Raw genomic sequence first — 12,665 nt, 5'->3', positions numbered from 1 at the left:
TTCAGAGTACTGAGGGATACCTGGCTATTTCAAGAGAAGATACAACTCTACTAATTTTCCTCCCGAATCCCTAAGATGCTTTTCTGTACAACCATCCTAGATGCTGTAAACAGAGACTAAGACATGGTTTCATTTGGATCTGAACACCAGCTTCATTGTTGGTTATTTTTCCATGCTTAGGCTTAGGTTATCTTCCACAGAGACACAGAGCAGGTTCTATCAGACCTGAGAAGGAAAAATCCCACCTTTGGGGTGCCTGGCTGGCTCAGTCAGCAGAGCATGAGACTCTTGATCTCAGGGTTGTGGGTTCGAGCCCCATGTTGGGTACAGAGATAACTGAAAAATAAAATCTTAAAAAAAACACACACACCTTTAATTAAACTCTGGGAAATAAAACTGACAAATATACAAATATACAAATATAAAACTGACAAACATCACAAATATACAAATTTGCCTGAAACTTGGCAAAAGGCACAAGTTCTGACATGAGGAAGAGATACTTTTCCATGCTGAATATTTAACTCCTCATAAATTACAAGTTCTTCAGTGACAACTGTTCGTTAAAAATGTGCCCTTTAATAATGGCAACACACTCCTACTCAAATTAACTTCTGAAAACACGGCCAGGAACAAAGGTTTTAATTTTCCATACTGGTAGGTGTGGGTCTTTCCCCCCTTCTGTACAATGAGCAGCCAGGAAGACACAACGGACCGAAGGGAAGGGGAAGAAGACTTCTAACATTCAGTGAGTTTTACACACATTAATTCATTGAATCTGCACGGCAACTACTACACGAAGGGGCTATTATCCCCCATTTACAGATGAGGACACGGAGCTCCAGAAGGTTAAGCACTTTGTAGAAGGTCTTCCATAAAGTAACAGAGCCAGGATCTCTTGTCAGGCAAAAGGACTGAATTCTTGTTCGTGACCCGACTTCCATTACCACTTCTGGGTTCCCCCAGAGCAGACGGTGTGCCTGTTTCACTCAACTTTGTATCTCCAACATCTGGGTAGTGCCTCACCACAGCAGGTACTCAGTAAGTGACTGACGGGTACGTAAATTTAAAGATAATTGGCAAACTCCACAACAATAAAAACCCAATTCCAAACCGGGCAAAGGACTTGAATACACATTTCCTCAAAGACACACAGATGGCCTATAGGCATATGAAGAGATGCTCAACATCACGAATCTTTAGGGAAATGCCAATCAGAATTACAGGGAGACCCACCTCATATCCATTACGATGACTACCACCAAAAAATTAGAAAATAACAAGTGTTGGTAATGATGTGGAAAAATTGGAACCCTGCGCACTGCTGGTGGGAATACAAAATTGTGCAGCCTGTGTGGAAAACAGTACGGTGGTTCCTCAAAAAATTGAAAACAATTACCACCCAATCCAGCAATTCTACTTCTGGGTATTTATCCAAAAGAACTGAAAGCAAGTCCTCAAAGCAGTGTTTGAACAGCCCCATTCGTGGCAATAAGCATAACAGCTGAAACACAGAAGCAATCCAAGCACCTATTGACACATGAATGGATTAGCAAAATATGGTCTATACATATAACGGATATCATTCAGCCTTAAAAAGGAAAGAGATTCTGCTATAACATGGATGAACCTTGAGGACATTAGGCTACGTGAAACAAGTCACTCACAAAAAGACAAATACTTTGTGATTCCACTTATATAAGGTACTTAAAGTCATAGAGGGGTGACTGGGTGGCTCAATCAGTTAAGTGTCCAACTCTTGACATCAGCTCAGGTTATGATCTCACAGTTCGTGAGTTCCAGCCCCACGTCAGGCTCTGCACTGACAGCGCGTGGAGCCTACTTTGGACTCTCTCTCTCTCTCACACACACACACACACAATAAACTTTAAAAAATTTTTTTATTAAAAAAAAAGTCATATAGACAGAAGGTAGAATGACGGTTGCCAGGGAGAAGGGGAATGGAGATTTAGTGTTTAATGGAGTTTCACTTTTGCAAGATGAACAGAGTTCTGGAAAAGGATGGTGGCTAATGGCTGCACAACAACACTAATGTACTTCATGTACACAAACTGTAAACTTAAAAATGGCTAAGATGGTAAAGTTTACATCACAGGTATTTTACCACAATAAAAACAATTGGGGGAAAAAGATACTTGGCATTCTTCTGTATACTTTTATGCTAAACAGTAACATACTATTGTTCTGCACTTTACTTTTACACTTTAATTCTGAAAGCCAAAATAAAAGATAATTGGTATATTCTCCAAACAATTGCCCAAATGCCCAATAAGCACATGCAAAGGTGTTCAACATCACTAGCCATGAGGCAAATGCAAATCAAAATAACAATGAGATACCACATTTCACCCTCACGAGAAGGACTGTAATCAAAACAAAACAAAACAAAAAACCATGAGTTGGCAAGGATGTGGAAAAAATGGAACCTCATTCACTGATGATGCTACTTTAGAGAACAGTTCGTGGTTCCTCAAAAGGTAGAGCTCCCATATGAACCAGCAATTCCACTCCTAGGTATATACCCAAGATAAATGAAAACATATGTCCACTCACAAACTTATACACTGATGTCCAGAACAGCATTATTCGTAATAGGCAAAAAGTGGAAACCGACATGTTCATGAGCTGACGAACAACAAAATGTGGTATATCCATGCAATGGAATATAATTTAACCCGAAAAAGGGTAAAGTATTGATACAGGTACAACACAGATGAACTCTGAAAACATTCTGCTAAGTGGAATGAGTCAGTCACATTGTAGGATTCCATTTACGTGAAACGTCCAGAATAGGCAAGTCTATAGAAAGAGAGTAGGGCTGGTGGTACAGAGTTCCTTCTTGGTAGAAAGAAAATATACTAAAATTGATCGTGATGATGGTTGCACGATCTGCACGAAGAAGATCGTTTACCCAGCAGATTTGCCTGTTTATCATCTACAACCAGGTATTTTTTTTTAACAATTTTTTTTTTCAACGTTTTTATTTATTTTTGGGACAGAGAGAGACAGAGCGTGAACGGGGGAGGGGCAGAGAGAGAGGGAGACACAGAATCGGAAACAGGCTCCAGGCTCCGAGCCATCAGCCCAGAGCCCGACGCGGGGCTCGAACTCACGGACCGCGAGATCGTGACCTGGCTGAAGTCGGACGCTTAACCGACTGCGCCACCCAGGCGCCCCTACAACCAGGTATTTTTGACCAAACAACAGAAAACAAGACTCACAGACAACTCAGTGATTAGAAAATGCTAAAGACCAACAGGATGAACTCCTCATCAGGGCAGGGAGGCCTTTCCTTGATATAAACTCAAACTCCTTAGTTTTATTTTCTGTTACTTGCCCTCAAAATAGAGAGCAAGAGGCTATCTGTTCCTATCTCAACATGCTACCTTTATGCCAATCTGGCCTAGAATATCTTACCTAAACTACCTCTGCCTCGAAACCCCAGATTTCCATCAATGCCAAACACAAGCGCTAATTCCTACTTGGGAAGCCTTCCTGGATTCCCTCCCATACACACACCCTCAAGCCAAATGAACTGATCATCTTCCAGGGTCCCGTCCCACCTCACCCATAGTAGCGGTCTCACCTTGCAAGACACAGAGCTGCTTGTACCCAGCAGGGCCTTCAGAGCACTCAACACATGTTTGATGAACGGGCATTTCTGGGGCTCTCTGCCACACCACAGGACACTTTCTATTAGTCCCATCTACCTGAAAAGCTTTTTTATAAACCTAACCATGCACAAAACAAAACAAAACAGACAAGCAGCAATACAGGACTGGCCTTTTTGATGTTCCCTGGCCAGTTTGGTATTTGAAAGCACGAACTCCCTCTGCACTACTGTTACCCCCTGACAAGGTTATCTAGAGCTCTCCAGTTCAACAAAGCCAAATCCCTTGCATCAATACAGCAAACCCCTAGGGTGGCCAGGACAAGTGTCACCCCCATTTTACAGAGCAACAAGCATATAGAGAAAGGCTAAGCAACTTGCCCAAGCTGGGGCTAGAGCAAATCCAGGACCTCAAACTTTTTCACTGTAGTTCTGATTCCCCATGCTGGTTTGTTGAGAGTGCTTCCAGTGAAAATATTACACTTCTAATTACTTAAAAATAGTAATGTAAATCCAGACATACTTTTTTAAGTATTAAAAAAAAGCAGGGGGAGGGTGTGTATGCGGCTCTTGATCTCAGGGTTTTGAGTTTGAGCTCCATTTTGAGTGCAGCGATTACTCAAAAATAAAATCTTTAAATAAAAAAAATTTTAAGATAAAAGATGGAAGGACAGACTCTAAAATACTGAAATGATTTTCTCTGGTCAGTAGGATTATAGGTAATTTGCTTTTTTCTGTGTTTTTGTATTATGTGTTTGTTTTATGCGTTATGCATTGAATCCACATATTAGAAGACAACTAATATGTATTATTAAAATGTTAAGGACCATTTTAAAACCCGTATATACGGAAAATAACACCTGAGAATATCCGAAAAATAATCACTTCAACTTAATTATAAATGTTTAGAAAACTTTTTTCTAAAATCTAAAGTTGACTCTGATAATAGCTTCTCAATTTAACAGCCTAGGTAAGCCATATATGCCCTACAACAGAAATCAGCAATATGGTTTCATGATACACACACGTTTTTTCTAGTCACCCATGTGTGAAAGATACTTAGTGATAATAGTTTTCTTTCACTCAGGCCATAAAAAAATTACCAAGCCTATAAAGTTTATTTATTCTACAGTCTGGAAAAGTCTCAATAGGATCCTTCCTGCCTTAAGGTATTAGAACATAACGTCTCCAATAAGAAATCATTCTTAGAGGAGTAAATCAGTTAAGGCAGAAAAGGCGGGAGGTCAAAAGACTTGGTTAAAAGATTTTTAGGGAAATATTCCAATATCTCTTACCTTTCCTGAGAGGAGAGGGGGAAAAATATGCCAAATATTTCAGCATACTACATGACAAGGGATTTGTAGAATCCGGGGGAAAAAAAACTCATTAAAGTTGCCATCCCTTTACGTATCGAACCCAAACTTTAAATGATTTGCACACCGAACATCTGGATCTTCAGGTCTTTAACTTCAGAGACTAAATCAAGGACTCGGCAATTTTAATTGTAAAAAATGGGCAGTTAAAACTGGGCTCTTATCCAAGCTATACTCAGATATAAGTAAGCAAAAGAGAATACAAGTATCAAACCACTTAATTCAAATCACAAGTATATTAGACCTTAGGCTTACATAAAACATTAGGGCAGCAAAATATCTATACTTTCATTATGATTCTGGTGAAGAAGTAAAGAATACATTTCCCCAGGGAAAGAGATACCCAAGAGAGTTCCAACTATGGATCTGTAATGGGGCTACTTCCTCTTTTCAAAGATTTTACGAAGAATACTTTTAAGATTTTGTTGCTGAACCACTTAAGATAGACAATTAAAAACCAGACCCACCCATTGAGTTAGTGCTAGTGGAATGTGTCCTTCTGGAAGTGCCAGATGGAGATTTAAAAAAAAAAAAAAAAAAAAAAAAGCTCTTTACTAATTGTGGCCAAGATTCCTTGGTACTTGGTGCCAGGACCAGGATATTAACCCAGATGTCCTAGCCAAATTCAAGGTTGGTTAATTACTATCTGCCAAACTTAAAAAAAAAAAAAAAAAAAAAATCCTCTGTTCCCCTGATTGAAATCTGAAGAGGTCACTCTTAACTTGAAATTCTTGTGTAGTACCATCAGTCAATATGTTTTCCCTTAAAAGAGCATTGTAACTCAAATGCTGATTTAAAGCATATGGATTCTCTGAGTTACATCTACATGGGAAACATACACTATGTATATTAAAAATATGTAAGATACTGTAATAGTTTAAAGCCCCCCTAAGTAGTTATCTAAAAATTCATATCCAGAGAAATACTGACAATACTGTCCAATTAAGATTGAAGAGGGGCGCCTGGGTGGCGCAGTCGGTTAAGCGTCCGACTTCAGCCAGGTCACGATCTCGCGGTCCGTGAGTTTGAGCCCCGCATCGGGCTCTGGGCTGATGGCTCAGAGCCTGGAGCCTGTTTCCGATTCTGTGTCTCCCTCTCTCTCTGCCCCTCCCCCATTCTTGCTCTGTCTCTCTGTGTCCCAAAAATAAATAAACGTTGAAAAAAAAAAAAAAAAAGATTGAAGAGACTTACGTGAAGGTTTGTATTAAACAGAGATTTTGAACATGAAACTTTTAAGACTAAAAAGGAAGGCTTTGCTGCCAGGAGCACAATTCCAGGAAAAAGCTATATATGCAATGCCAGTTACAAGGCCTCCCAGGGTTGAGCAAAGATCCTGCATACAAATAGCAAAGTATACACACTCACTAGCAAGGCTGAACATCAAGTACTGGTCTGGCCTGCCAGCCATTTAAGGTGCCACAGCCAACAAACTCTGCACATTGCTTAAAATACCATCAAGTAGGGTTCAATTTCTAGCTCTGTACTCACTGGCTGTGTGGCATTTTAGACAAATTAGTAAAATTCTTTGAGCCTCAGTTCCCTCATATTTAACTTTTGCTTCCACAAAACCAATAACATGTTATTATTCTGTATCTTTCACTATTTTAAAGTATTTTAATAAACACATATTTTAAGGACTATAACCTATATAGTCTTAAATTACCTGCCCCCTCCCAAACTCCCACCTCAGGACCTTTGCACTTACTACTCCTCTTCCTCCTGTGCCCTTCCCTCAAGGATCTACATTCCCTCACTTCCTCTAGATCTCTAAAGTTACATAGTCAGCCAGGTCTCCTCTTGCCATCCTATCTAAAATTTCCATTACCCTAACTCTTGCCCCCAAACTGCATATTTCCCCTTCCCTGACTTTTTTTTTTCTTACCATGTGTCACTGTCCAGCATACATTTTATTAATATGGTTATCGTATGCCTCCCTTACTTGAAGGGGGGATTCCAAGAGAGCAAAGATTTCAGTTTTATTCACTGCTATATCATCAGCACCCAGGACGGCACACAGCAGTGCTCAATAAATATCTGTTGAGTGAATACCAAATGAGACTTAATACAGCCCACAGATAGGTACTCCAGAGCCCCACCTGCTGCCTTTGGGGAGAATATCACAACACTTCAAAAATACTGTAAAGAACTATAGGCCCGTCACAACTAATCAACACCACTGTCCATTCTTTCTATCTAAAAAACACACTCAACCCCACCCCACACCTCATTTGTACAAGAAAAGTAAGAAACTGAAAACTGGGATAAAATAGAAAAATGGAAAGTAGTATGGTTAAAGTATAAAATTTCCTTTCAATGTTAAGAAATATTAAGCCATCTCCACGTAACTTTACCACACTACCCTCTGCTTTTTTCTTGAGCTTTGACTCCTATAAAACCAATCTTAACCTATGAAGCTCATATTTGCTATCAACTAAGTAATATTTACCGAACACAGGATTCTGCAGAATCCTGCAGAGGATCCTATGAACTGAAATACAAGGGGGGCCCAACTGGCTTAGTCAGTAGAGTATGCAACTCTTTTATTTATTAATAATTTAAGCAAGTTTTTTAAATGTTTGTTTATTTTTGAGAGAGAGAGAGAGAGAGTACAAGCAGGCGGGGGGTGGGGGCGGTGGGCAGAGAGAGAGAGGGAGACAGAATCTGAAGCAGGCTCCAGGCTCTGAGCTGTTAGCACAGTGCCTGACGTGGGGCCCGAACCCAAGAACAGTGAGATCATGACCTGAGCCAAAGTCAGATGAACTTGGACCGAGCTACCCAGGTGCCCCAGTAGAGCATGCAACCCTCGATCTCTGGGTTGTGGGTTTGAGCCCCACACTGAGTGTATAGATTACTTAAAAAAAAAAAAAAAATCTTAAAAAATAAAATAGCCCCACATGGGGCTCTGCACTGACAACGGGGAGCCTGCTTGGATTCTCTCTCCCCCCCTCTCTGTCACTCCCCCATTCACTCTCTATCAAAACAAACAAACTTAAAAAAAATAAGAATAGGGATCCCTGGATGGCTCAGTCAGTCAAGCGTCTGATTTCGGCTCAGGTCATGATCTGACGGCTCAGAGCCTGGAGCCTGCTTTGGTTTCTGTGTATCCCTCTCTCTCTGCCTCTCCTCTGCTCGCTCTCTTTGTGTGTGTGTGTGTGTGTGTGTGTGTGTGTGTGTGTGTCTCTCAAAAATAAATGTTAAAAAATTTTTTAAATAAAATATAAAGTGAAAAATAAAGTGGAAGGTCCTAACCACATACATTTCCAGAATGAAAAAAAATATATATATATATATACATATATATATAGCCAGAAATAAATCTACAAATAATAACACCAGGCAGCCAATAAGTGACAAATTCAAAGATGCCTGCCTCTGTATGGAGCACAAGAGGAACAGTTCATCTCTAATTAACCATTTATTGGGCTTAGAATCCCAACAGAGACAGTACTTAAAAAGCAAGGGTCAAGGGGCGCCTGGGTGGCTCTGTCGGTTAAGCATTCAACTCTTGATTTTGGCTCAGGTCATGATCTCACGATTCATAGGATTGAGCCCCAAGTTGGCTCCAAGCTAACAGCGGGGAGCCTGTTTAGGATTCTCTCTCTCCCTCCCTCTCTCTGCCTCTATTTCACTCGCACTAAGTGGGGAAACATATTAAAAAAAAAAAGGGGGGGTCAAACATTACTGAGTTACGTTCATGTGAATTCATGCAGAGGTCACATGGGATGCAAGAGAGTAAATGTTAGACACTGGGTAAAAAAAAAAAAATGTTTTAAATATAAGAAGGACACCAAATTCTAAACTCCTAAAGAACAGAAGCCAGATCGGCTTATGTTGTGCTTAAGCACAAGCAGAAGCTTAAGCAATTCTTGGAAAGGTAGGGAAGGGCACATGATCTTTATCTGCAGACAATACCTACTTGAGGGTCCCACCCAGTTTCGGTTTTCACTCCTTTGAATAAAGGGGCCTAAGACACACTTTACCACAATCTCTGAACCTCAAAAACCCAGCAGCAGCCTTGTCCTAGCAATCACCTACTTCCTTTGCTTTAATAAAAGCCAGCCTTTTTCCTTGCCAGAGATTCACTATACGAATCTAATAACTAAGCACCTGGAGTCAATACCTGAGCTCAAATCCTGACACCACCACTGATTAGCTGTATGACCCTGGGCAAGGGACTTGACCTTTCCATGCCTCTTCTGTAAAATGGGGATAATGATAGCACCTTCATTGAGTTAGGATGATTAAGAAGATAAAACATAAAAGACTTGCCCAGAGCCGAAGGAACGAAGCCCTCAATAAATGTTAATTGTTACTATTTCCAGAGGGAAAAAAAAAATGCCCCAAGGCTGAGAAGAAACACAACTGAGGATTCTTGCAAAAGGTCATCATTAAACCCAAAAGTCAAACACATTTGTTCACCTGACTTGTGCATACCACAGGTTATAGTAATAATGAAATCATATAACCAGAATCATATAACCACAACAGCAGCAACACTAATACTGAGCTCCTACTGGCCAGGCACTGTCCTAACCTAAAACAGGAAGAAGGCAAGGTTGCTTAAAAAAAAAAAAAAATTCAATTTTCTCCACCCTCCTTTTTAAATACGGTAATTGGCCGCCAAGTTTTTGCTAAAAACAGGCAGGTAGAAGATTACAGACTTGACGTGTAATTTCTTCATACCAAAGAGGTGGGGCTGTGAAGGGAGGAGGGGGTGGTGCTCGGCTCCTGCCAGATGGAAAAGCCACACGAAGTGGAGAAACAGCCGAGTTCAGGGTTTATCCCCAATTCAAAATCACATTTTTGAAGCACAGGACCTCCGAAGTAGGAGGCATCAGAAGGCTGTGCTTTTAAAATAACCTCTAAACAAGTGTCATCTGTCTTCGGAGCGAATCCCCTGCGGAGGGAGAAGGCTCCGGTTACGGGGCAGTGGTGTTATTTCAGAAATCCCGGTCACCTCTTGTCACACACCTTCTCCAACAATCAGTCCCACCTAGGGGAGGCGGGGTGGGGGGACAAAAGCCATAGCCAGCCAGGCCCGAGGCCAGCCGGGCCAGCCCGCGGGCCGGCGCACGCACGGAGGCCACGGCCAGGGTGCCCTCCATTCCGGCTCGCGGGCACCCGGTGGCAGGGCCCGAGGAACGCTCGGGAGACCGGCGGCAGCGCCCGGGGGCAACAGGTCCCCCCGGGGCTCGGCCTCCCGGGGGGTCCGGGCCGCCCCAACGCCCACCCCCACCCCCAGGGCCGAGGGGAGCGGAGCGGGGTGCCCGGGAGGGAGCGGAGCCTGGGGCGGCGCAGGGGCAAGGACTCCAAGCTCCATCTTGAGGCGGACGGAGGAAGGGAAGGCCGGGCTCGGCGCTGACAGGGCCGGCCACTTTTCCGGCTCCGGTGGGGGGCACCCCGGGGCCCCCCGCTGGCCTCCAGGGCCACCCGCTCGGGACTCCTCGGATCTCCCCTCGGGAGCGGCCCCACGAGGGGCACTCGGGGCCCTCCCGGACGCCGGGCCCGGCCCCTCACTGCCCGGCCCGGAGGACGGGAGCGGGCCCGGCCCGGCGCGAGGGGAAGGGGAGGAGGGCACCGGGGAAGGGGAGAGGGCCCGCGCCTCGCCCCACTCACCGCCGTCTCGGTCGCCGCCAGTCGTCGCCACCTGCCCCACTGCAGCAGCAGCAGCAGCAGCCGCGCGGCCGCCGCCTCCCGGCTCCTCGGCTCGGGGCGGGGGAGAGCGTGACGCGCCGCCGCCGCCGCCGCCGCCGCCGCCGCGGGGCCGGGCAGGCGCGCGCCGCCAGGAGAAGACGCGGCCGCGGCTCCTCCCCGCGCGCTCGGCCGCCGCGCCCGCCCCCGGCCCGGCCCCGCGCCGCGAGCCCCGCGCCCCACCCCGCCCCCGACCCCGGCCTGAGCCCCGCACCGCCGCCCCTTTGTCTGCACCCGCCGCTGCCGGGGAGCCGATCTCCAGCCGCCCGCCGTCCGGCCCTCAGACTCTATTGAGGACCGGAATGGGAGGAAGGTGTGAAGGAAGACCCAGAGGCCTGGGGCTTCTGGTCATTTCGGTTAGTTGCGCGTTTTCTGAAAAGTGTGCCCAGAATTGGCAAGTCACACCCGAGAGCTCTGTTCAGTGCTGACCGCAGCCTGCTAGCGTGGGGCTGATTGATTCTGTCTCTTTTTCTTTTCTTGTATCTATCTCACCAGACCCAGGGTGAGAAATCCTTGGAAATAAGCTAGGAGGAGCTGCCCACAGCAGGTTAAGTTTAGGGAGTGTCTTCTCTGCCCTCCGCTCCCTCCGGGGAAGGCCCCAGGGTGCGGAATCCCAGGAAAAAACTGAAAGGAGCTGCCTACAACAACTGAAGCTTGAGAAGGACCATCTCTGCACTCTCCTTTCCTCCAGGGAAAGACCGAGTGTTAAAAATCCCTTGAAACAAGCCCAGCACTTGCTCCATTCGTTTGAGAAAAGCCTCTTTTATTCGCCCCAGCCGCTTGGACGAAAGCCCTGGTTACTGTCCCGTCCTCCCTCCTCCCCGCGGGGATCTCCTTTAAAAGCTTTTGAAAGGGACTGGAGAGGAGGCAGCAACAGCCTGCTCAGGGCTGCTGCAGCAGAGGGCGGCCAGCATTTCACTCTCATGGACCATGGCAACCCCAGAAGCTTTGTGGCTCCTGGGAGGAATTTGCAGCTGTCAGGGAAGCCCAGGGTTTTGCAGCGACTCAGGGGTGGATAAGGGGCCCAGGGCCCCCTCCTCCCCGCGGTAGAAAAGAATAATCAGGAGGGCGACCTCTTGGCTGACCTTTATTCAAAGCACTGTTCAGCTGGACCAACAGGCTCGCCCAGAGCAAAGGGAGGGAACCACACTGGCATTGCTGGAAGTTCTGAACAAAGTGAATTTACCTGCTGCCCCTTCCCCTCGATTCACGTTTTGAATAACAAAATTTATATTTCTTAATTCAACCCTGCCCTCGTTTGCAAGCTTCGAGGTCAAAGTGGTGGGGGCACCCCTGAAATCCAGTATCCATATTCCTAATCTGAAAGGCTCACCTCACCCCCTCATCTGAAGGCTTTTCAGCTGTAGTAAGCAACCTATAAAATCATAGATGCCATAGAATGAGGTCATTGTTAATGGTGAGGTGCAACTATAATTACTTCTGTTTGTCTCTTTACTCATTCTACTGAGCCTGTCTTTATTTTAAAACACTGATATTTTGTTCCTTATAGATATTTTTGCATTAATCTCTGTTTTTTAATACTGCATTAAAATGTTATTTCTCTAAACTAGTGAGTTTAGTGCCCCTTAAATTTTGTGACCAAGGCCTACCCCCAGCCCTGCCACCTGAACACTGACTGCTCTGTCCCACAGAATGACGGTGTTAAGACTAAAGAACATGCTCAGGCCTACCTCAAAATAAACATGTATGTTATTCCATTTTTAGATTTAGCCACTGACCCTTTTTAAATGCATATCTTTTGTAAAAGTTTTAGAACAGCTCAATAGACAAGACTTTGGAAGATGGAGGGAAGTAGCAGAAGTAGACAGCCTGATAGGGTCTCCCAGATCTTCCTTTTACAAAGTGGGGAAGTTGGGGCACCTGGTAGGCTCACCTGGTGGAGGATGTGACTCTTGATCTCAGGGTTATGGGTTCAGGCCTCATGTTGGGTGTAAAGATTACTTAAAAAT

At 44.7% G+C, this 12,665-nt stretch overlaps 1 protein-coding gene and 1 non-coding gene across 17 annotated transcripts in view; one reads left to right on the top strand and one right to left on the bottom strand.

Annotated features, from left to right (window-relative positions):
• Positions 1-10,812, bottom strand: part of CLIP1 (CAP-Gly domain containing linker protein 1) — a 127,329-nt gene extending 116,517 nt beyond the window's left edge. For 12 of the 16 annotated variants that reach the window (XM_045457424.1, XM_045457428.1, XM_045457441.1 and 9 more), the window contains exon 1: positions 10,621-10,790. The gene's annotated coding sequence lies outside the window, so the exon portion shown is untranslated. Of the gene's footprint in view, positions 1-9,470; positions 9,539-10,620 lie in introns of all 16 variants that reach the window. The other 4 variants (XM_045457426.1, XM_045457436.1, XM_045457446.1 and 1 more) reach the window with 3 other exon arrangements.
• On the top strand, positions 255-327 carry TRNAK-CUU. The gene has a single exon. It is a non-coding gene; the product is annotated as a tRNA-Lys (tRNA).
• Positions 10,813-12,665: the final 1,853 nt, after the last annotated feature.

This window comes from Leopardus geoffroyi, chromosome D3, assembly GCF_018350155.1.
Source record: "Leopardus geoffroyi isolate Oge1 chromosome D3, O.geoffroyi_Oge1_pat1.0, whole genome shotgun sequence".
In the NCBI taxonomy this organism is placed as follows: Eukaryota; Metazoa; Chordata; class Mammalia; order Carnivora; family Felidae; genus Leopardus; species Leopardus geoffroyi.
This window is presented reverse-complemented; position numbering and strand designations above follow the sequence as displayed.